This window comes from Lissotriton helveticus, chromosome 1_1 (genome assembly GCF_964261635.1).
Source record: "Lissotriton helveticus chromosome 1_1, aLisHel1.1, whole genome shotgun sequence".
Lineage (NCBI taxonomy): Eukaryota > Metazoa > Chordata > Amphibia > Caudata > Salamandridae > Lissotriton > Lissotriton helveticus.
In genome coordinates, this window is record NC_136057.1 from 411,709,618 (window position 1) to 411,731,814 (window position 22,197).

General features: G+C 43.2%; 1 pseudogene across 1 annotated transcript in view; it reads left to right on the forward strand.

Annotated features, from left to right (window-relative positions):
• Positions 1-285: 285 nt before the first annotated feature.
• LOC144769705 (G2/M phase-specific E3 ubiquitin-protein ligase-like) overlaps positions 286-22,197 on the forward strand; it is a 32,714-nt pseudogene continuing 10,802 nt past the window's right edge. The window contains exons 1-4 of the transcript XR_013598740.1: positions 286-702; positions 10,526-10,732; positions 14,937-15,096; positions 16,305-16,525. The product of XR_013598740.1 is annotated as a G2/M phase-specific E3 ubiquitin-protein ligase-like (transcript). The remainder of the gene's footprint in view (positions 703-10,525; positions 10,733-14,936; positions 15,097-16,304; positions 16,526-22,197) is intronic.

Genomic DNA, 22,197 nt, shown 5'->3' on the forward strand with positions numbered 1-22,197 from the left:
GTTCTATGAAGGGTGCAGTATAACTGCATCTTTTGAAGTCCCCCACCTCTGAATGGTGAATCAAGCAGGGCAATACCATTACTTTTCCCCCATTACTTGTTGAAACCTCAGAATAATTGTACTTTTCTCTTACCCAAATGTATTTTACTTTGCGAAAATCGTGCAGGGAAAATCCTTTTGGGTTGGGTAATTTCCATACCTTATTTAGCTTGTTATTTGTCAGATGATATGACTTTTTTACAGTGTTATTACATACTGATATGTTCTTTTTTCCAGATCAAACTAAAAAGATGGCTGCAGAGTCAAAGGTAGTGTGTGACCTTGTTGATAGCCTTTTAGCTCAGCCATCAATTTTGCAGGCAATAAGCCACACTCTAGATGTACCAAGGAATCCTCAGACCCATGTTAGGTCCGATCAAACCTTTTCGGGAAGTAGTAATGCCAATACTAACAGTCTAAGCATATCTAGATCAAACTACAATACATGATACAGAAAAGAGGACAAGAGGTGGACGAAGGAGTAAGACCTGTTTTTTCGAGAGGAAGGTGTTCTTCAAACCCAATGGAATCTTCTAAGTCAGCCCAAGAACAGTCAGAAACACGTGTGCATAGTTCGATGACACAATCGCCAATATTTCACTTTACACGCAACTTTGGAAGACAGAATGATGAACGGATGCAACAGCCAAAATATACTCGGAGGTTAGATTACATATGATATACTATTTCATTGCTTTCATTGTCTCTAAAATAATTTTGTTCTAATAAATTTCACTATGAGTTTCATTTTAAATTGGGTGTGTGGCCTACAGACCACTGGGGTGGTGGATGCTCTCCTTCCGCAGAACCAGAATGTCTCACTTGCCAAATGTAGAGTTTCCTGTTGTGTCAGTGATGATTTACCAAGAGAGCTTACTGGAGAGGAGCACATTTGCCAAAAATGCAATGGAGTGCTATGCAATAGCTAATGTACAGCATTTTTTTGCTTTATTTGAAATAAACACTTGCATTTGTGGTTCCTATTTTTTTTAATACATACATTTATGTATATGTACACACACACAGATAGTGTATATATAATATATATATATATATATATACATGGGGCGCCAAGACTAAACAGGACTACCAGTCCCAGCAGGCACTGGGACATTTGGACTGCCCATCAGGGGCGTGCCATGATCAGTATCAGAGCTGGTACCTGCATTCCCATCATCAGTTCGCCAAATCCTCTGAAGAGAAGGCGGGAGCCTTCGAAACGCGTCAGGAATTCCACGGCGAAATGGGATTGAATCACTTTCTCTTGAGCTCCTCAGCTATTCAAGCACGCTGTGGCAAGAAAGGCGAGTTCAAGTTTCTCCCCGCGAGTGTGAACGTGTCCTTACACGTGAGCGCACATATATGGATGGAACCATCACCATCCTTTTACCGCACCCGCCAGAAGAGTGCAGCAGCGCCATGATGGTAATGAGCGAGCAGAGCCCCTGCATACACGCTGAGCACCGCCAAGCAGCCTCAAGGTAGGAGCCGACTAGGGCAAGCATCCAGCTTGCTAGTTTGACGGGCATACATCCGTCTGCTACTCCGATATCGTGAGGTCGCTTGGTTGGCGAGGGGAGACCACTCGTCCGCCTTGATCCACACATGGGGCGCCAAGACTAAACAGGACTACCAGTCCCAGCAGGCACTGGGACATTTGGACTGCCCATCAGGGGCATGCCATGATCAGTATCAGGGCTGGTACCTGCATTCCCATCATCAGTTCGCCAAATCCTCTGAAGAGAAGGCGGGAGCCTTCGAAACGCGTCAGGAATTTCACGGCGAAATGGGATTGAATCACTTTCTCTTGAGCTCCTCAGCTATTCAAGCACGCTGTGGCAAGAAAGGCGAGTTCAAGTTTCTCCCCGCGAGTGTGAACGTGTCCTTACACGTGAGCGCACATATATGGATGGAACCATCACCATCCTTTTACCGCACCCGCCAGAAGAGTGCAGCAGCGCCATGATGGTAATGAGCGAGCAGAGCCCCTGCATACACGCTGAGCACCGCCAAGCAGCCTCAAGGTAGGAGCTGACTAGGGCAAGCATCCAGCTTGCTAGTTTGACGGGCATACATCCGTCTGCTACTCCGATATCGTGAGGTCGCTTGGTTGGCGAGGGGAGACCACTCGTCCGCCTTGATCCACACATGGGGCGCCAAGACTAAACAGGACTACCAGTCCCAGCAGGCACTGGGACATTTGGACTGCCCATCAGGGGCATGCCATGATCAGTATCAGGGCTGGTACCTGCATTCCCATCATCAGTTCGCCAAATCCTCTGAAGAGAAGGCGGGAGCCTTCGAAACGCGTCAGGAATTCCACGGCGAAATGGGATTGAATCACTTTCTCTTGAGCTCCTCAGCTATTCAAGCACGCTGTGGCAAGAAAGGCGAGTTCAAGTTTCTCCCCGCGAGTGTGAACGTGTCCTTACACGTGAGCGCACATGTATGGATGGAACCATCACCATCCTTTTACCGCACCCGCCAGAAGAGTGCAGCAGCGCCATGATGGTAATGAGCGAGCAGAGCCCCTGCATACACGCTGAGCACCGCCAAGCAGCCTCAAGGTAGGAGCCGACTAGGGCAAGCATCCAGCTTGCTAGTTTGACGGGCATACATCCGTCTGCTACTCCGATATCGTGAGGTCGCTTGGTTGGCGAGGGGAGACCACTCGTCCGCCTTGATCCACACATGGGGCGCCAAGACTAAACAGGACTACCAGTCCCAGCAGGCACTGGGACATTTGGACTGCCCATCAGGGGCATGCCATGATCAGTATCAGGGCTGGTACCTGCATTCCCATCATCAGTTCGCCAAATCCTCTGAAGAGAAGGCGGGAGCCTTAGAAACGCGTCAGGAATTCCACGGCGAAATGGGATTGAATCACTTTCTCTTGAGCTCCTCAGCTATTCAAGCACGCTGTGGCAAGAAAGGCGAGTTCAAGTTTCTCCCCGCGAGTGTGAACGTGTCCTTACACGTGAGCGCACATATATGGATGGAACCATCACCATCCTTTTACCGCACCCGCCAGAAGAGTGCAGCAGCGCCATGATGGTAATGAGCGAGCAGAGCCCCTGCATACACGCTGAGCACCGCCAAGCAGCCTCAAGGTAGGAGCCGACTAGGGCAAGCATCCAGCTTGCTAGTTTGACGGGCATACATCCGTCTGCTACTCCGATATCGTGAGGTCGCTTGGTTGGCGAGGGGAGACCACTCGTCCGCCTTGATCCACACATGGGGCGCCAAGACTAAACAGGACTACCAGTCCCAGCAGGCACTGGGACATTTGGACTGCCCATCAGGGGCGTGCCATGATCAGTATCAGGGCTGGTACCTGCATTCCCATCATCAGTTCGCCAAATCCTCTGAAGAGAAGGTGGGAGCCTTCGAAACGCGTCAGGAATTCCACGGCGAAATGGGATTGAATCACTTTCTCTTGAGCTCCTCAGCTATTCAAGCACGCTGTGGCAAGAAAGGCGAGTTCAAGTTTCTCCCCGCGAGTGTGAACGTGTCCTTACACGTGAGCGCACATATATATATATATATATATATCCAAAGAACAAGAAAAGTTCGTCTTGCGCTCTCAGTCAAAAAGGCAAAGGGATCCAGATATCAAGTATGCAGTTTTATTACACAACGCGTTTCAGCTAAGAAGCCTTGTTCACGTGCAACTTCACATCGAGGAAGCCGACATTAAAATAAAGTTTCAGTATTGCAAACCTGTAGTCAACATAAACGTAGGACTACCCAACGTAAATGGCAGACATATTGGAGTGGTACAAATGTTGTCAACATGATTCTCAAATAGTTTAAACACATTCGACTTACATACGATGTTACTCATCACATCTTAGCTCAGAATATGTATATATATACAACAGATAGACAGTCTCTGTAAAATACAATATGAGTGAACATAAATGAACATAAATCAATGTCGTTACTTCCAAGTGCCATATCTCGAAAATAATAACAATTAGTAATGGAATTGATATTGCTCCAAAATGAGAGGTTCAAAAAATTATTTGTGCCTTAATGGAAAACATGTTACAGTGGCACGGGAAGGCTCCTCTTAGAACAAGATGGGTAATACATTGTCAATTAATCGACATAGTGCCAGAGGGCGAGCTTCTGAGTATAAACGTCCAAAAATACTTCAACAATTCGAGTTAAATACTCTCAGAAAACACCCGCCCCGAATTTCAAAATCTGTAATATTACATTTCGATAACTTGAACGTTCGCAGTACCTGGGTATAACGATTGTAAACCATAATGTTCCTCCAAAAACTCAATAGAGTTCTACTTTACAAGGAATATATATGTCCCCAAAAGTCCATAGTGGTTCCTATGGTGTTCTCATGGAGAAGCGTGGAGAAGCGTGGCTCAGTGGTTAGAGGCGACAGACCCGGAAGCTGAGATCGACCGTGGACCAGGGTTCGATTCCCCGCCTCGGCGGGTCTCGGGCTCAAAAAATTCCACGGACTCGACAATTCTCGCTCTAGTGCCTACTCAACTCACGGGGTCACACTCTGCGACTCTGGGCAATAGCTTGCTTAATCTCCACTACGGCCCCTCACGGCGGGATGCCTGGCTTTCACCTTGTGGACACCCTGCCGGGGTTTCTCACAGGGGAATACCAGGACGGGTTCCCTAAGCAAGCGCCGGGACGCTCACGGGCAGCTGTGCGCTTTACAAGTCCAGCACATTTACATTTACATTTACATTTACATGGGGCAAAGCCCCTAACATCTCGGCAAGCCACAAAGATTCCATATTAGAATGTTCTGTCATGTATGTTCATAAATCTTAAGTGCACATTATAATGTATCTGTACATTCCTTCCAAAGTCTTATACGTTGAAGATCAAACCTTGTATGTCGGTTTCTCAAGCATGTGATTCAACACCGAGCAGTGATTCCTGGAGTACAAAGGTTTGGGTACGCCCGTGCAGGTGAATACTAGTGATGGGCCCCCTCCTTTCCTCCTGCAGAATAAGAAACAGAACCAAAGTGCAAGTTAAAAACAATATTCCAAAACTAGAAATACAAATACAATGTCAGAAGAAGATTTTACAGAATCAAATCACATAATGATAAAAACGAATGTTGACTGACTATCAGGTACTGAGTCAATAATAAACATTATTCTCTTAGATGAATTGCTAGTTCCTCATCCATATTGAGGCCACCTGGAAATCTGGTTTGGAACTCAATTATGAGCTTAGATTCTCGTTGTCTCAAATTCAGTACCCTGTCGCCCCCTCTCGGATGCTTGGAGACCTGTTCCAATATAAAAAAGTTTAGATCAGCAACATTGGAAAAGTGTTGTTGCTCGAAGTGGCGTGCAACAGGGTATTTGGGATCTTTATTGGTAATGGCCCTAAGATGTTCTAGGATTCTTTTTTTGGCAGCACAACTAGTGCTGCCAATATACCAAAGTTTGCAGGAGCATTCGATGGCATATATTACAAAAGTGGTGCTACAGGTGAAAAATGAAGCCAGTTTTTTTGTGATACCATTATATTCCACAGATCCTCTGTATTTACTGTATTTGCAGGCCTTACAATGGCCACAGGGGTAAAACCCCACTAAGCCATGTTCAGAGTTTTTGGAATATTGGGTGATGTCATTTCTGACCACTAGATCACGTATGTTCTTGCCTCTTTTGTATGTAATAGTGGGTCGATCAGGTATACTATTACCTAGAATAGAATCGGTTTTGAGGATCTCCCAATTTTGTGTGAGGAGTTTTTTTACTTGTTTGGCTTCAGAATTAAAGGTCAAAATTAATCTGGTTGACTCGTCATTTTCAGTGCATTCAGAACCCAAATTGTCTTCTAGGGTTTGAGATCTTTCTATTTCACCTGCTCTTTCTTTGGCCTTTTTGAGGACCCATCTAGGGTAACCTCTGTTTTTGAACCTAGTCATTATGGTATCCTGCTCCTTTAGATAGGAGTCCCTGGTGTTGCAATTTCTTTTCGCCCTCAGCAGCTCACCGTAAGGGATGCTCCATTTCAGAGCTTCAGGATGGCTGCTGTCGGCGTGTAGAACACTGTTCCCCGCCGTGGCCTTACGATATAATGAGGTACAGATTTTTTGGTCCTTGATCTCTAGCTTAACATCCAGAAATTCAGTTTGGCTGTTGCTGATGTTACCTGATAGAAAAATATTATAGCTGTTACAATTTAGCTTAGTGACGAAGTCTTCAGCCTCAGTTTTAGTGCCACTCCAGTTAATAAAAAGGTTGTCGATGTAGCGAAGCCACACGACGACCCTCTCAAAATCTCTTGACAGAGTAGCACTGCCATGGATTTCCTGCTCCCAGAATCCCATGAACAGGTTAGCCAAGCTAGGAGCAAAGCAAGCACCCATGGCAGTACCACTAATTTGCCTGTAGAGGGCGCCATCAAAGGAAAAAATGTTATTAGTCAGGCAGAACTGCATCATTTCCATTACCATTTTTGAATGTTCACGATAACATAATGGTCTATTCCTCAGAAAGTGATCGCATGCCTGAAGGCCATGTTGGTGATTGATTATCGTATATAGTGACTGAACATCTAAAACAATAAACATAAACTCAGGTTCCCATGCTATATTCTCAATCTGACAAAGAAAATCTTTGGTGTCTCTGATATAGCTGGGTGATTGGGTGACAAAATCTCGGAGAAAATGGTCCACATATTTTGAAATGTTTTCACTAATACTACCGATAGAGGACACTATAGGGCGTCCAGGCGGATTAGTGGCATGTTTGTGGAGTTTTGGTAGTAAATATAAGATAGGAAGTTTTGGGAAGTCTTTTTTCAAAAAGCGGTATTCTTCCCACACAAGGAGCCCCTTGTCTTTCCATATTTCTAATTTCTCCCAAATGTCCCTGATGCTTAGATTGTAGGCATCAATATTTACCGGTAGATAAAAATTGGTATCACCGAGTTGTTTTTGTGCCTCATTTATGTAGGTCTCTCGATCCAAAATAACGATGTTACCACCCTTATCAGCAGGGCGTATCACTATATCGGAGTCTTCATATAGTGCCTAGAGTGCCTTTCTTTGGGTAAATGATAGATTGTTTCTGAACCCTCTATGTCTCTTAGTGTTTTTCCTTTTCCTTAAGCCCACCAAACCCTTGATGAGGCAATCATGAAAAGTATCTATACAATCGTGTGGGAGTGAAGGCATGAAGGTCGATTTGACTCTGAAATTCATTTTGGCATGTGCATCTTGCGTTAGATTCATATCTTCAAGACATTGGGTAATGGGGGCGGATTGGTCCTCATTGGTAATGTCACTGTTCTCATTTAAATCAGACATAGCTAAGAGTGTATCAACATCTCCAATTATTAAATTGGAGGAGACAGCGTTATTGTAATTGTTTGTGGTATTGTTTTGGCCCAGTCTTTTTAATTTGTGCCATTTTCTCAGTTTTAGTTTCCGCACAAATTTGGAAAACCTCTATTCTAGTATCAGTGAAGTTAAAACTAGTAGTAGGGCAAAAGGAAAGGCCCAAACACAGTGTCTTTTTGTCAATATCAGAAATAAATCTTTTCGATAGGTTCACCACAGTTTTATTTACCGTTTGTGCATCCATTAGTAGTTCTTGTTGGAGCGTGTCTTTCTGGTTCCCACTGCGCCCTTTGTTTTGTCTGTGTTCCCACCGTTGTCTGAGTCGTTTCTTCCGGTTTCTCCTCTTCCTCGGCCTCTGCCCCTTCCACGTCCACGTCCTCTCGGTTTTGAAGATGAATATTCCATCTGATTGTGTTTCTCTTTGTGGCGATTTTCTTTCATCACCCGGAATTCGTCTAAAAAATTCTTTCTACGTACGACTTCCTCACTGGATACACTTCCCACTGTCACATCAGATTCAGTGTCACTGATAGTTGGATGTTCCTCTAAGGCTCCACTTGTATTCCCAGAGCTTCTAGAGATATCATCTTTCTTGTATAGATGGTCGTACTTGCGGCTGAAAGTTAGTATTCACCCGCAGTCGTAATCAGCATAATCGCAATTCATTTTACGTTGTTTACGCAATTTGATCTCGTCTTCGTGTTTTGTAAGTCGTACTTTCATGGCATCTAGTGTCTTTTCCAATGTTTCTTCGTCCATGAGTGTGGATAGGTCTGAGATTATATCACCAATCTCTTTAAGAAGACTCTCTCTATCTATCCAGGCATATTTGATTAATATCTCCAACATTCCCTTGGAGCTTACTGCTGAGTGTTCCGACCAATCTTTCAACATCAGTGGGTTGGGCGCCTCATATGTGGGTGTAATGAAAATTCTCAGGCCCCGGGGTACCATGGATTGGTCTACATAGTTCTGGAGGGAAATTGCGTCCCACCACTTTCCAATTTCTGCACGTTTCAGTTTTTCTAGTTTTCTGAGTTTATCTTCAATTGGCTGATTTTTAGGTTCCGATGCTTTGATGTTACCAGTATTCGTCATAGCACCAGGTTTCCTGCAAAAAAGAGCGAGAGCCGCAGCTCTCCTCATTGATTCTTCTTCTGACATAATAGTGCTCGAGAAAACTGCAGATGGCGTAATTTGTATGTGATACCCTTTTTGCCAAAATGCCCCCTCCCACTGTTGGGAAGTTACTTCTGCTCCAGTTGAAAAAGAATATCTAATATGCCCTTGTACAGTCCGAGGGCTAATGCCGTACTCCTCCACAATCGACGAGTAACGGTAAAGTTTTCGTGACACCCCTCGCTACGGTAGGCGCCGCACATTCAGCCGCTGCCCCGGGGAGAGAGACCCGACCCGGGTCCGCCGACCCGTCGTCACGCTATCTCCACACAAGGGACGGACCTACAGTGACTCCGCTTACCTTGCACGAGAGGGGGTCCAATGAAATCCTCGTGATACTCCACTCTTCTGGTGTGAATCACCTAACTGGGCCGGTTCAGTGCACTCCTCCGTAAATCCGCAAAACCACAACGCTTCTTCCGGAGTGCTGGAACTCAAGGAAGTTGGCGCAGATGCCGGCGAAGCAGTCCGGTTAATCTAACACATCCAAAGAACAAGAAAAGTTCGTCTTGCGCTCTCAGGCAAAAAGGCAAAGGGATCCAGATATCAAGTATGCAGTTTTATTACACAACGCGTTTCAGCTAAGAAGCCTTGTTCACGTGTAACTTCACATCGAGGAAGCCGACATTAAAATAAAGTTTCAGTATTGCAAACCTGTAGTCAACATAAACGTAGGACTACCCAACGTAAATGGCAGACATATTGGAGTGGTACAAATGTTGTCAACATGATTCTCAAATAGTTTAAACACATTCGACTTACATACGATGTTACTCATCACATCTTAGCTCAGAAGGCTCCTCTTACAATGTATTACCCATCTTGTTCTAAGAGGAGCCTTCCCGTGCCACTGTAACATGTTTTCCATTAAGGCACAAATAATTTTTTGAACCTCTCATTTTGGAGCAATATCAATTCCATTACTAATTGTTATTATTTTCGAGATATGGCACTTGGAGGTAACGACATTGATTTATGTTCATTTATGTTCACTCATAATGTATTTTACAGAGACTGTCTATCTGTTGTATATATATACACATATTCTGAGCTAAGATGTGATGAGTAACATCGTATGTAAGTCGAATGTGTTTAAACTATTTGAGAATCATGTTGACAACATTTGTACCACTCCAATATGTCTGCCATTTACGTTGGGTAGTCCTACGTTTATGTTGACTACAGGTTTGCAATACTGAAACTTTATTTTAATGTCGGCTTCCTCGATGTGAAGTTACACGTGAACAAGGCTTCTTAGCTGAAACGCGTTGTGTAATAAAACTGCATACTTGATATCTGGATCCCTTTGCCTTTTTGCCTGAGAGCGCAAGACGAACTTTTCTTGTACTTTGGATGTGTTAGATTAACCGGACTGCTTCGCCGGCATCTGCGCCAACTTCCTTGGGTTCCAGCACTCCGGAAGAAGCGTTGTGGTTTTGCGCATATATATATATATATATATATATATAATGTCAATTCAAAATCCCTTGCACCGGAGAGATAAAGACCGGACAAACTCTTGTGTCTCTTACTTTTTACACTTTTTATTCCTTCAACATGCGGCTAGTAGGCAAAGTATGATCAACGTGTTTCGGAATGTCCAGATTCCTTGCTCACGATAGATAGATAGACAGATAGAGAGAGAGAGAAAGAAATGATGAGCACAGTCCAAGAACTCCCTAAAAATGGTTTACTCAATAAACACGCACCCTGATTGGGCTAGAGGTGGTGTAACAGTTCTAAAAATAAGATCTTTAACTTGTTATTTTATGCTTTATGAACGCTTTGCTCTGTCAGGACCATTGTGCCAATCAAATGTTCTTTTTTTCTGATCTAATGAGAGTTTTTTCTTGGTACTTCACATCATCTGGTTTTTGAATTGTGACATAGTACAAAGTGTAGAATTATATTCAATTTCTAAATATATAATTGACATCTGGACATGACTTTGCATTTCAGGCATTTTCGTGGGCCTCCTACATTCACTAAGGAAGTAATTCTTTTATCTGGTCCTCACGATGAGATTGTTGTGAAGCAAGGAACAAAGCAATTTCTTTATGAGAGTGGACATATCATCACAACATTTGAATTTAACAAATTATGGACTTACCATGAGGTGCAGGACCAACTCCATGTGGCTTTTAGCCCCAAAATTGACAATATTGAGTAAGACAATTTTTATTTCGCATATTTGTATGCAATACTATTTTAAAAATATCAGCAAGTTGTATATGGAATTGTTATCTATTTCCACTTAATTAGGTAACAGTCTTGCATTTAATCTATTTTGTAAATCAAAGCCATATACTTTCAAAGTATTAAGAAATTTTTGGTTACGTGTGTGGAAAATAACTTATGAATACATACAAATTTAAGAAATAATGAGTGTCAATAGTCAGATAGACAGGGCAAGGAAACTAACTGCAGGTGTCAAATAATAAAAATTGTTTTTTTACACGTATCACAATAGTTAATGGAGTGATATTCCTAAAAGGAGGAGTACAACGAGATGCTTTGCTTTTTAGTGTGATGTTCCGAACATCAGTTTGCGCAGGCGTTGCATTGGTTCTGATGTGATCTGCCGTTTCTACTCCTGTCACAAGTACGATGCATTGGGTTCAGCTTCATACAAGCTAAGGATGGTTCGTTTCTCTGGAGCAAGTATCTGGTCCACTACCAATGGACCAGGCTCAGGAGCAAGTTTATATACTTTGATATTGCTGAGTCATAAGCAATAGGAGGTGTTGGACTTGGCCCTTTCCCCCAAAAAAATTTCGCTTTTGACCCCCTTGTCTAGGATGTCTTCCCCATGGTAACGATTACTGTATAGGCCATGAGAGGTGAGAGTTGCCCTGTTTTAAAATGTAATGTCACGAAATGGTGTGCAGGAAATACCCCCGCCCATTTTAGAAATGCACCCAACTGAAATGTTCTGTATTTAAAATGGATGCCATGGCCATGGGTTTGGCCACCTGACTGCCGTAGGTCAGCGGTCTAGATATTATTACCCAGCCACCCCTAGCTTTTGGAGGGAAGCCTGGCACCCACGGTGCGCAACCCCTCCCCTTGAGCCAGTTTAGACCAGTTTGCCCCTAACATTCTAGAAGGTTCTGGCACTGACTGGGAGGAGGGTATAAGGAAGGGGATGTGCCACCAGAGACACAGAGCTGGGACAGGAACGAGAGGGGACCTGCTGCGAGGTGTCACCGCCACTGGGGCCTGTGAGCTGGGCCCTGCACCCCTCAAACCCCCCTCTGCTGTCCCCCGGGCTCCTGACGAAGGAGGCCCCCCCCTAGGTCCCTGACACTGTGTGGGACCTTGTACCACGCCAGCGCTGCGCGAAAGAAGTGCCCAAAAGGGGAGGAGTGCTGTAGTCTGGACCCCCCCCCCCAGGAGGTGGGTAGTGTGCCCCTGGGGCTGGCTGTGGAGCTGTTCGCCCCCTTGCGATGTGTGCCTACCCAGCGCTACCCTTGTGAAGCGCTGGGCTGTGAGGGGCTGCCTGTAAAGCGCTGTATGGGGAAGATTGTTCCCCCGAGAAACTGGTACATGTTGGAGCGCTGTGGCCAGTGACTGTGGTGGCCCCTAGGTGCTGCTGGCTCTTTGAGCCCCAGGGCCCTGGAAGTTGTGTGGCCCGAGGAGAGGAGCCGAGGGCCGGGAATAGCGCTGCAGGAGCCTACCCTGCGTTTTGGCGCGCTTTCGGCAATCGAAATAATTAATAAAAGGGAGTCTACCCCTCATTGTTGCCGATCCCACCGCTGCCACCAATGTAAGAAATGGGGTGGCCACTTCTCCAGGGGGTAGCACGAAACCGAGCGGAAGGCCAAACTTCGGAGGACATGTGAAGCATCTCACCGGGCTCCTCTCGATGGCTCCTGCGGGGCTCAGTAGGTGCTGCAGGCATCTTCAGGGGCTCTGGCTTCCCCTCTGAAGAGGCTCTCCTCGGGCACAGACCGGCGGGGCTTCTGCTGTTGGCGGGGCTCTCCTGAGCAGTGGAGAGCCCCGCGCGCCCAAGCTGGCAGCAAGTGTGCTCCGCCGGTCTGTGCCCGAGGAGAGCCTCTTCAGAGGGGAAGCCAGAGCCCCTGAAGACGCCAGCAGCACCTACTGAGCCCCGCAGGAGCCATCGAGAGGAGCCCGGTGAGTGGGGGCTTAATCAGATTGTGTGGGGGGCTGGAGAGGGCAACGGGGCACACTATCGGTGCTTGCCCCCCCCCATGTCTTTTGGAAACCGGGACTGGGCCCGGTAGGCCCTGTTTGTGCACAGGAGACCCCTAGACTGGGCAACACCCCCCAGTGAGAATTGGAGGCCTGATTTACCTAAGTAGAGCTAGCCCCGTGATAAGAGGGTCACCCCTCTTAGACTGACGCTATGCATGAGCGAAGAGTCCCTGCTGTATGGGTTGCCCTGAGGTCCCCAGTTATTACAGAAGCCTGGTGAAGGAAATGTCTAAGGGAGCCTAGAAGAATAGGGGTACATGTGGTTGCCTACTGAAAGTTACCTGCTCATGCTAAGGATTCATGCCCCAGGTTAAATGTGGGCCGGGTCTATCTTAGGGGTACCCCCTGTTGCTAATGTTATTGATGCCAATGTCCTGCCTGATGTTTTTGTTGCAGGTTAGGGGCTAATGAGTTCCGCCCCCCCCAGGTCTTTTCCCTAAGGCTACAGCGCTGGGGTTCTGCATGACCTGTGGCTCTTGCGAAGGCGGTCGAATGGTCCTAAGGTTATACCCGCCTGTTATTAGATGCTGGGATGCCATGATGTTTTTCCTTACAGGGGTTATGCTGAAGTTATAATGCCTGATGGCGGTTTATGCTTGATGTTGTATTTTGCAATTACAACCTACTACCAAGGATTAAGGCCTGCGCCCCCTGCCCATGATTGGGTGTCCTGTGGCTAATGTTACTGAAGCCAAGGTATACTGATGTTTTACACCTGATGGTTGATTTTATGCTTTCGTGCCCACCGTGCAGGTGCTTGTGCCTTTTCTTACAAGTTTGGGCCTGCTGGGCCCCTATGCTGGCCTGACGTGTTATTCCAGGCCCCTTGTTATGCCCCATGCTGATGAGCATGCCTTGCTGTTTTATTACAGGTGTTCCTGCCGGATGTTAATGCAGGGTGACTCATATTCTTTTAACAGGAGACGCCAATGCAAAACCTACTGAGTTCTCTCCCCTAATGTTTGATTTTATGTATAATGGGCTTCCACGCCTAGTGTGTTCTTCCCCCATATGGATGTAGCTGACGTCACATGCCAAGTGCTAACCTTTTTATATTTCAGCTGGACAAGTTGGACTTATTTACCGTTGCAGCCTTGTTCCCAATTACCTTGTAAATAATCCCCCCTGGGTATATACTACCCTGGCGCTCGCTAGCGCCTTGTTGTGATTACGGCCTATGTTATGTTTACCCTTGCAGGTTGGAGACAATAGAGAACTTGTTATTTTTCCAACTCAAGCTGGTGTCGTGCCTCTTTTGGGGTGTGCCTGGTGAGTCGTATGTGGGTACTGCGTGGATGCTTCACATGTCCTCTGAAGTTTGGCCTGCCGCTCGGTTCCGTGCTACCCCCTGGAGAATTGGCCACCCCATTTCTTATAGGAGGAAATCAAATAAGCCCTTGGAGAACATTTTGATCGCGAGGCAGCGTCCAGCTGTCACTCAGCAGGACCAGTGAGCAGCAAGCAGAATGGCAGCACAGCAGAAAAGCAGGTTTTCAAGATAAGCAGTCCAGAACAGTGACAGTCCTTGAAGCCTCACGGCAGTCATTCTGACAGAGTTTTGTTACAGGTCTATGGGCTACCTAGGGCCTATCTTAGGGGTGACATTTGTAATAAAAGGGTTATTTAAGGCTTGGATTTTAAATGCCAAGTCAGAGTGGCAGTAAACTGCACACACAAGCCCTGCAGTGGCAGGCCTAAGACAGGTCTCATAGGCTACTTGAGTGGGTTACACAATCAGTGCTATAGGCCCACTAGTAGCATTAAATTTACAGGCCCTGGGTATATAGAATACCATTTTATAATGCACCTACAAGTAAATTAAATATACCAATTGTGGATAAACCAGGTTTATGGCAGAAGCACAGGCACACTTTAGCAGTAGTCAGAGTCCTAAGTCCAACACAAACAATCATTAAAAAGTGGATGTTAAGAAGCAAAACGTATGGGGGAAGACCACTCAAAGGCTGACAGGTATAACAGATTGTCAGCATTGCTAAAAGTTGTCAGCTTGTTGACGAACCGGTTTACTTCTCCCTTCATGGATGATATTCTGAGTGATACAGATCTAGCATTTCTGATATTTTGAGATATGTTTAAATGTATAATGTTAATGTTCATGTGTAGGTAACTAACACTCCACTTTTTGTTTTTATAGCATAACACATCTGATGCCATGCCATAACAAATGAGTGCAGCCATTGCTAATGGACAAACAGAGTCTGTCAGGTCTTATAATTTCAAAACTCTTCAAACAGAAATCAGTCTATTTACAACCATCAAGGCAAATTCTTCCACTTCCTGATTCACAGGTGCCTGTAAGTAATACTTGCATAAAGTATGCTCTGTGGTTTCTATTGAAAGGTATAGGAAACATATCTATTAATAAATATGCATGCATTTCCATATTCCCATAAAAAATGTTATATTGTATGTTCTTTCTAGTGCAGTTAGTTAGAAAAATATTTTTATAGTGTAGCAATATCTATCTAAATCAGGAAGTAAAATACTGTACTATGTTGTTACCGTAAACAAAAAAGAGGAACATCACTTATTTAGATCGGAGTATAGAACTTTACTTTATAACATAATTCAATATGATCCACTTTGTTTTAATTTGGGCATTAAACAGCACAGTCCAATATTTAACTATATTCATATAGCTATGTATCACCATCCTATGCGGTTCTCTCTTACTCTATATGGAGAGACTGCCAACAAATGTGAACAATTGATTATTATACAGAGTGTGTGATTGAGTTAATTTATGTGTGTGTGTGTGTATATAAGATGCAGAGAGGAATTTGACCAAAGTCATGGAGTTAGGGTTGAATGAAATACAAATGCGCATAGACACAAGTATGGTTATTTAGTAAAATACAGAAATCTACAAAAGGGTTAGGTTGGTAGCCTGTATGGCAAGAGCTTTGGAGAGAAGTATTCTTACCATCTTATGCTGATTCTGAAGTTGCTCTTACAGGGAGGTCAGAAAAGAATAGTGAGAAATACATTTGCCTGTGTTCATGCCCAATGTCTTGTGAGTGGGTCAGATTCTACTTGGAATGCAGGTATGCTGGCTTTACTTTAAATGAAAAGATGGGATCTGTTTCAGAATAGTCTGGTTATTATTGCCTTCCTCAATTACATTTGACTATGTTTCATATATTATGTGTGAAGAAAAGAAGTGGTCTCATTCTTTCAAGTCTCCAGTAAGTACAAGATGGTCAGTAAATGGAAAGTGCCTTGAGCTGAGTGTTCTATTACGTATGTAATGTCTGAATTTACATTTGAAAATTATAAAGTTGTGCTGTGGATGATCTGGTATACAGTTTAAACCACCTTATAGGAGTAGGATTTGTGTGTGGTCAGCTGCCGGTAAACAATGGAAATGGTTGTGAGGTGCTGTCCTGAAGGAGTTGTTCATGCCTGGCTACTACACACTGGCTATTTGTAAATTGTTTTATTACTAACATTTCTTTTATATCTTCATCAAGATTCATGTGATGTGCCATTTATGTTTTTATAGGATAAAGGCATAGAGGAAAAAACGGACATGGTGATGTGGCTGGAAAGTGAAGAACCTTTCAGCAATAATTCTGCTGAAACAGAATACCTGAGTAGTTCAGATCCATTGAAAGTCGGCAACATTACAGCAAATCCAATTTCTGCTAACACGACAGAAGAACATACATTTCAGATATCGCCCTCTCCCACTCTCATTAGTGAAGGATTTGATGACCATTATCGGTACTGCTTTTCTCAACCCAGATGCTCAATTTGAGATTTACTTGTTTTTTCAATATTGTTATATCATTTCGAAAGTATTTGGCTTTCATAAAAAAAGCTATTCTCTTGCAAGTTTTGTCATGACCAGCCCAGTAATGCAGGACCATGAAGAGCTGTTTTCCCAGCTCTTTCCCGTGATGTAAGGCTATTGGATCATGCAGTTAATGTACAATGCATCTGAAGTGGTCAAATACTTTTAAAGAAAAACTAGTCAGTATATCAAGGCAGGTATTGGTATGTCAGCAGTCACTTAAATGATGCAGGAAAACAAAAATGTAAAATGTACAATCCCAAGCAGTAGTTGTGTGGCATAATGTAGTATGGTGGCCATGGCATCTTAGCATGCAGACAGAACGACAACATTCTTAATTTAAAATATGTAAAACCAAATGTCTAGGGGCCTAGTAGTCAATATGGAGTACCACAGGCATGTACTTCCGAACTATAACACCCTTGGTGTGTGGCATGGCGCTAGTAGTTTGTTCTTGTTTTACATATTGGATGGATCTTAACTAAATGCTACCACTAACCCATCTTCTGTCTATTAAAATGCATTGATGGTGAAATTGTAATCTGCACTTCTATGCTAAATAAATGTGTAGGGCAAAAACAAGACTGGCGATTTCTACAAGTTTAAAGTAATTGGCTTACACAATAAAGCATAATTAATCATTAAAAATATTCAGGTTGGTTACATGATCATACCTTGTGTGCACAAATTAGATGAGTTCTCTAGTGATGACTGTTGCTTAATTTGATAAAACATTAGTAATCCAAACCTAGGAACATGTACATGTAGTCGCAAACGTCCCTATTCATAGCATCAGGCCATTTGCGTCCGCAAAAACGCTTTTATGGAATCTCAATTTGGGTTCTGTGATTCTGTATTAGGAAGGGGCACGAGGAGGGCATCCCTTCCTTTTTTTTTTTTTTTTTTTTTTTTTGTCCTCATACGCCGATAAAGATTTTTTTTGTATTTGATTGTACCAAGAATCTTTATGGGAGCTCTTTGTGCAGACACCCAGTATAAATCTCACAATGCAAGCATGTGGACAGTCAGTTCAGTCTCTCACTTTTCCAGACCCTTGGACTGATCTTCGGGTGGATCATTCTGCAGAAAGGGCTAATCATTGGACAAAGTTGTTATAAACCATCGAGCCAGATAATGCAGGGAGTCCAAAAATGCTTCCTTCTCTTCCATACCACACTGTCTAAACTGAGAGTGTGCCTAATTGCCCTGATCCAATTTACATATGTCGGTATAGTGGTGCTCACCCATGGTTTACATATTTCCCTGCGTGCTAAGACAATTAGATATAAAAAATAACTTATTATTATCTCGTGATACATTCTCATAATTAGAAGGAATTCCAAAAAAAACTTGTTGCATACTAACCTGTATTTCATACCCAAAAAGGGCTTTCATACCTTCTTGTATATCAAACCAAAATTCTCTGAGTGCGGGGCAGGTCATGAACATGTGCAAGTCATCTGCTTTTTCCAAATTGCATTTTGGACAACAGGGAGTAGGCCCCTTCGAAAATTTAGCAAGCCTGGCTGGAGACCAATATACTCTATGAAGAGAAAACAAGTGATTCCGCTTTAAATTGGCAGGTGAGACCGTGAGATGTAATAAATCAAAGGATACTTGCCATAAATTCTGCAAGTCGGTATCCAGTACTTGATCCCTCCATAGCTGATCTGGGAGGGCGAATTCTCCATCTTCTTCCTCGAGTATTGTCCAATAAAGGACTGATGTTTTAAGAGTTCTAGGTTTCTTCATTAGGAGCTCATCAAGAACAGTCTTGACACCTTTATCCCCTTTAACAGCCTGAGTCCAGCTTTTAATTTGAAGATACTTGAATTTAGATAGATTCTTATCTGTGAGAACAGAAATGTCTTCCCAGCTTAAAAGGTTCCCTCCAGGCAATAACTGGCCCCATGTTCTGATATTAGCATTCTGCAAAGCGATAGATAATAAATCTTTAGTCCATTCAGGAGAGTCCCATATTGGGGCAAGAGCGGAGTAGTATGGAATATTCAGCGCTCTTCTAGCTCTGGCCCACACATGTGCCATGTCTCTAAAAACCTTTAGTCTTACTTTTTTAAAGTACTGCATGTCTCCAAACTTAAACAAAAATGCATTAGATCCTCCCTGGATCTCTGATAACATGTTCTGAAACATAAAGTCTGTTTCTGTGTCCCCTAGGGTGTCAAATAACCTTATTCCCGCTTTCAATAGTAGGGCCCAGGCATATACTCTCAGATCTGGTGCGCATAATCCACCCTTGCTTTTCTTCCTGCGAAGCTTTTTCCAAGAAATCCTTATGCCTTTAGAGGCCCAAATAAAGGAGTTCCATTTGGCTTGAATCTTACTTAGTTTGGCTTCATTGAAGGCAAGTGAAATGTTCTGGAATATGTATATTAATTTCGGTAGCAGCATCATTTTTACTACATTGATTCTTCCAATTAGGGTCAGAGGCAAGAGTGACCAACTTTTCAAGGATTCCTCAATTTCTTTCTGAATTTTAGAGAGTTTTTTTCCAGCAAGTTGATTTATGTCCTGCGTGATTTGAATTCCTAAATATCTGATTTGATGTTTTAAAATTGTAATGGAGTTTGCATGGGTAATGTTCCAACACATACATTCTGATTTGGATTGATTAATCAGGTAACCAGACACTTGACCAAAGTTCTCTGCTGCTTTATATAAGAGAGGAATTGATTTGATAGGGTCGACAGTGTACAGCATGAGATCGTCCGCATATAGAGCGACTTTTTTTACCCAGTTGTTATATTTAAAAGGTATAATATCTTGGTCTTGTCTGATCTTTTCTGCGAATGATTCCATATATAGATCAAAGAGCAAGGGGGAAAGCGGACACCCCTGTCTTGTTCCTCTCTGAATTTTTATAGGAGAAGATAGGCTTCCATTTATTAATAATCTAGCTGTCGGAGCCTGGTAAAATGCTGCTATTGCCCTGCAAAAATTTCTCCCTAGATTGACTTTTTCTAATACTTTGACTAGAAATGCCCAGTTAACGCGGTCGAAAGCCTTGGCAGCGTCTAATGTGATAACCGCTAGTGGAATTTTAAATTGAGGCAACATCTATTGCACCCACCAAAGCTTGTGTAAGATCTTGTATAGAGCGACCTCTAACAAAGCCCTTTTGGTCTAGATGCAACAATTGGCCTGCTACCCCATTTAATCTTTCTGCTAATATTTTTGCCATGAGCTTATAGTCCGTGTTAAGGAGGGAGATTGGCCTATATGAGTCACATTGGAATGGTCTCTTCATTGGCTTTAAAATAAGGACCACTATGGCGTCATTCCAAGAGACAGGAATTTTGCCTCCTTCCTCATATATAGAGATGAAAAGTAATTTCAAAACTGGTATTATTACCGGTGCAAGCACTTTATATATCTCGGAAGGTAGCCCATCAGGGCCTGGAGCCTTACTTTTTTTAGCGGAATCAATTGCCGAAGCTATTTCAATGGAGCTGATATCTCTATTAAGATTGTTAGAGGCCTGATCATCTAAAGCTTTAACCTGATATTGATCTAGCCACGACTGTATTAATTGCTGTTGTGGTAGGAGGTCTTCTCTATATACTTCATCGAAATGGTGGTAGAAAGCCTGATCAATATCTGTACTTTTATCTGAGATGACATCTGTGTTTAATATCTGTACTTCCTTAATAGAGTTCTTCTTGATATCTTTTTTTGTTTTCCAGGCTAAAAGTTTTCCGCTGGCCTCGCCATATTCAAAATGTGCTAATGAGCTAGCCTGCCATCGTTTCCTCAGCCTATCATCTAGTAACTGTTCCAACTGTGATTTACATGCTAGCAAATCTTTCTTATTATTCTCTTGATCAGTCAGGCTAGGATCTAGTGCATCCTGTTCAAGAGCTTTAATCCTTGCTTCAATCTGTGAAATTTGTGCCTTGTATGCTGAATATTTTGCGATCTGAAATGCTAATAAGCGCCCTCTCAAAAAGGCTTTATATGTGTCCCAGACAACCGAAAGTGGAGCAGTACCTAAATTAAAAGTAAAGAACTCGTTAGATTCCTCGAGTACTTTATCTACTATTTCCTCTTCCAAGAGAATACTTCTATCTATTGTGTATCTCTTAACCAGCTGTGGGCCTGACAATTTTAAAGTTAGAGTGAACGCTGAGTGATCAGAGATGTGGGCACCAAGATGTTTTATCTCCACCACTTGCTGAACTAGGTGTTCTGCAATCAAGAAAAAGTCTAATCTAGACTTATTCCGTAATTTCTTATTGTGGAAAGTAAATTCTCTTTTTGTACCATTTTTTTGTCGCCAGATATCTTTCCATCCAAACTGGATAATCGCATTAGATAGAACAGCTCTAGTTTTGGGATTATGTGTGAACCTTACAGTGGTAGATTTATCTAGCCGAGGATCGAGTACTAGGTTAAAATCTCCTGCAAGAATCACCGGATCCTCATAATCTAAAAGTTCAACAAAGAGGTCTTTAAGAGGAAGGGTGTCATCCAGATTAGGACCATAGTACCCCGCAATCGTGAACTTGAATGCATGTTGCTTTATTTTTTGCTATGACCCACCTTCCCTTTCTATCACACTTGGATTGTAACAAAGTTATCTCTGAATTAGATTTAATCAGTATAGCCACCCCTTTGGTAGTAGTTGGTTGCGAGGTGGTTATCACCTGCTGAATCAATTTTTTTCCTTTGAAGATATCTCTTAATTCTTGTTCGGTAGAGTGGGTCTCTTGTAAAATAAAAACTTTTTCAGGTGCATCCTTTAAGTACTGAAGAATTCTCTCTCTTCTATGCTTAACCCGTAGCCCATTAACGTTCCATGAAAGAATATTAAGGTATGATGACTGAGTTACCCTATCCTGCATTATTTCTCATAATAAATGTGTTTAAAATCAAACTTTGAATGTGGCGATTTGGACATTTTTTTTGTTTTTTTCCCCCAGATGCTCCCCAGCCAGTGCCTTCCCCTCCCTCCCCCCCCATCCTGACCCTCCCGTGCTCCCCTGGAGAACCCCCCTCCTTTTCCTGGCCAGCTTGGGCCATTGAGACTCTTTCTCCCGGGTGTCTACTCTATATACAAAGAGAGCATTGAAAATATATAGCTAAATTTTGATGGTAGTTAATGCATAAGCTGAAATTCTCAGTGCCTTAACTGTTCATTGTCTTGCTCTCTTAAATTGTCATCTGTGAGTAATTGTAGGTATTCTTCTGCCTCATCCAACCTTTTTAGGACTTTCATTTTATTTTTATACATCACTTTCAGTGATGCCAGAAATTTTAGCTGAGCGGTAGCGCCAAGTTGTTTAAAAGGTTCTAGCAACTTACCAAGCTCCCACTGCCTAGATGCTGTGATGGAAGACACATCTGATCTGATTAGATAAGAAAAGCCGTCTGTCATAAGCTCGCTGGTTCTTAATGCCCTATTGAGGATCTCTTCTTTTAGAGTGTACGTCAGAAAGTGTACTAGGATCTTCCTAGGCCTGCTCTTGTTTGGGTTCTGCCTGAATGGGTCCCTGTGAACTCGTTGGATATCTTTTATTATTTCTTCTTCAGACATCTCTAGATCTATTGTTTGTTTAATCAATCTAGCCACAAAAGCTTTGAT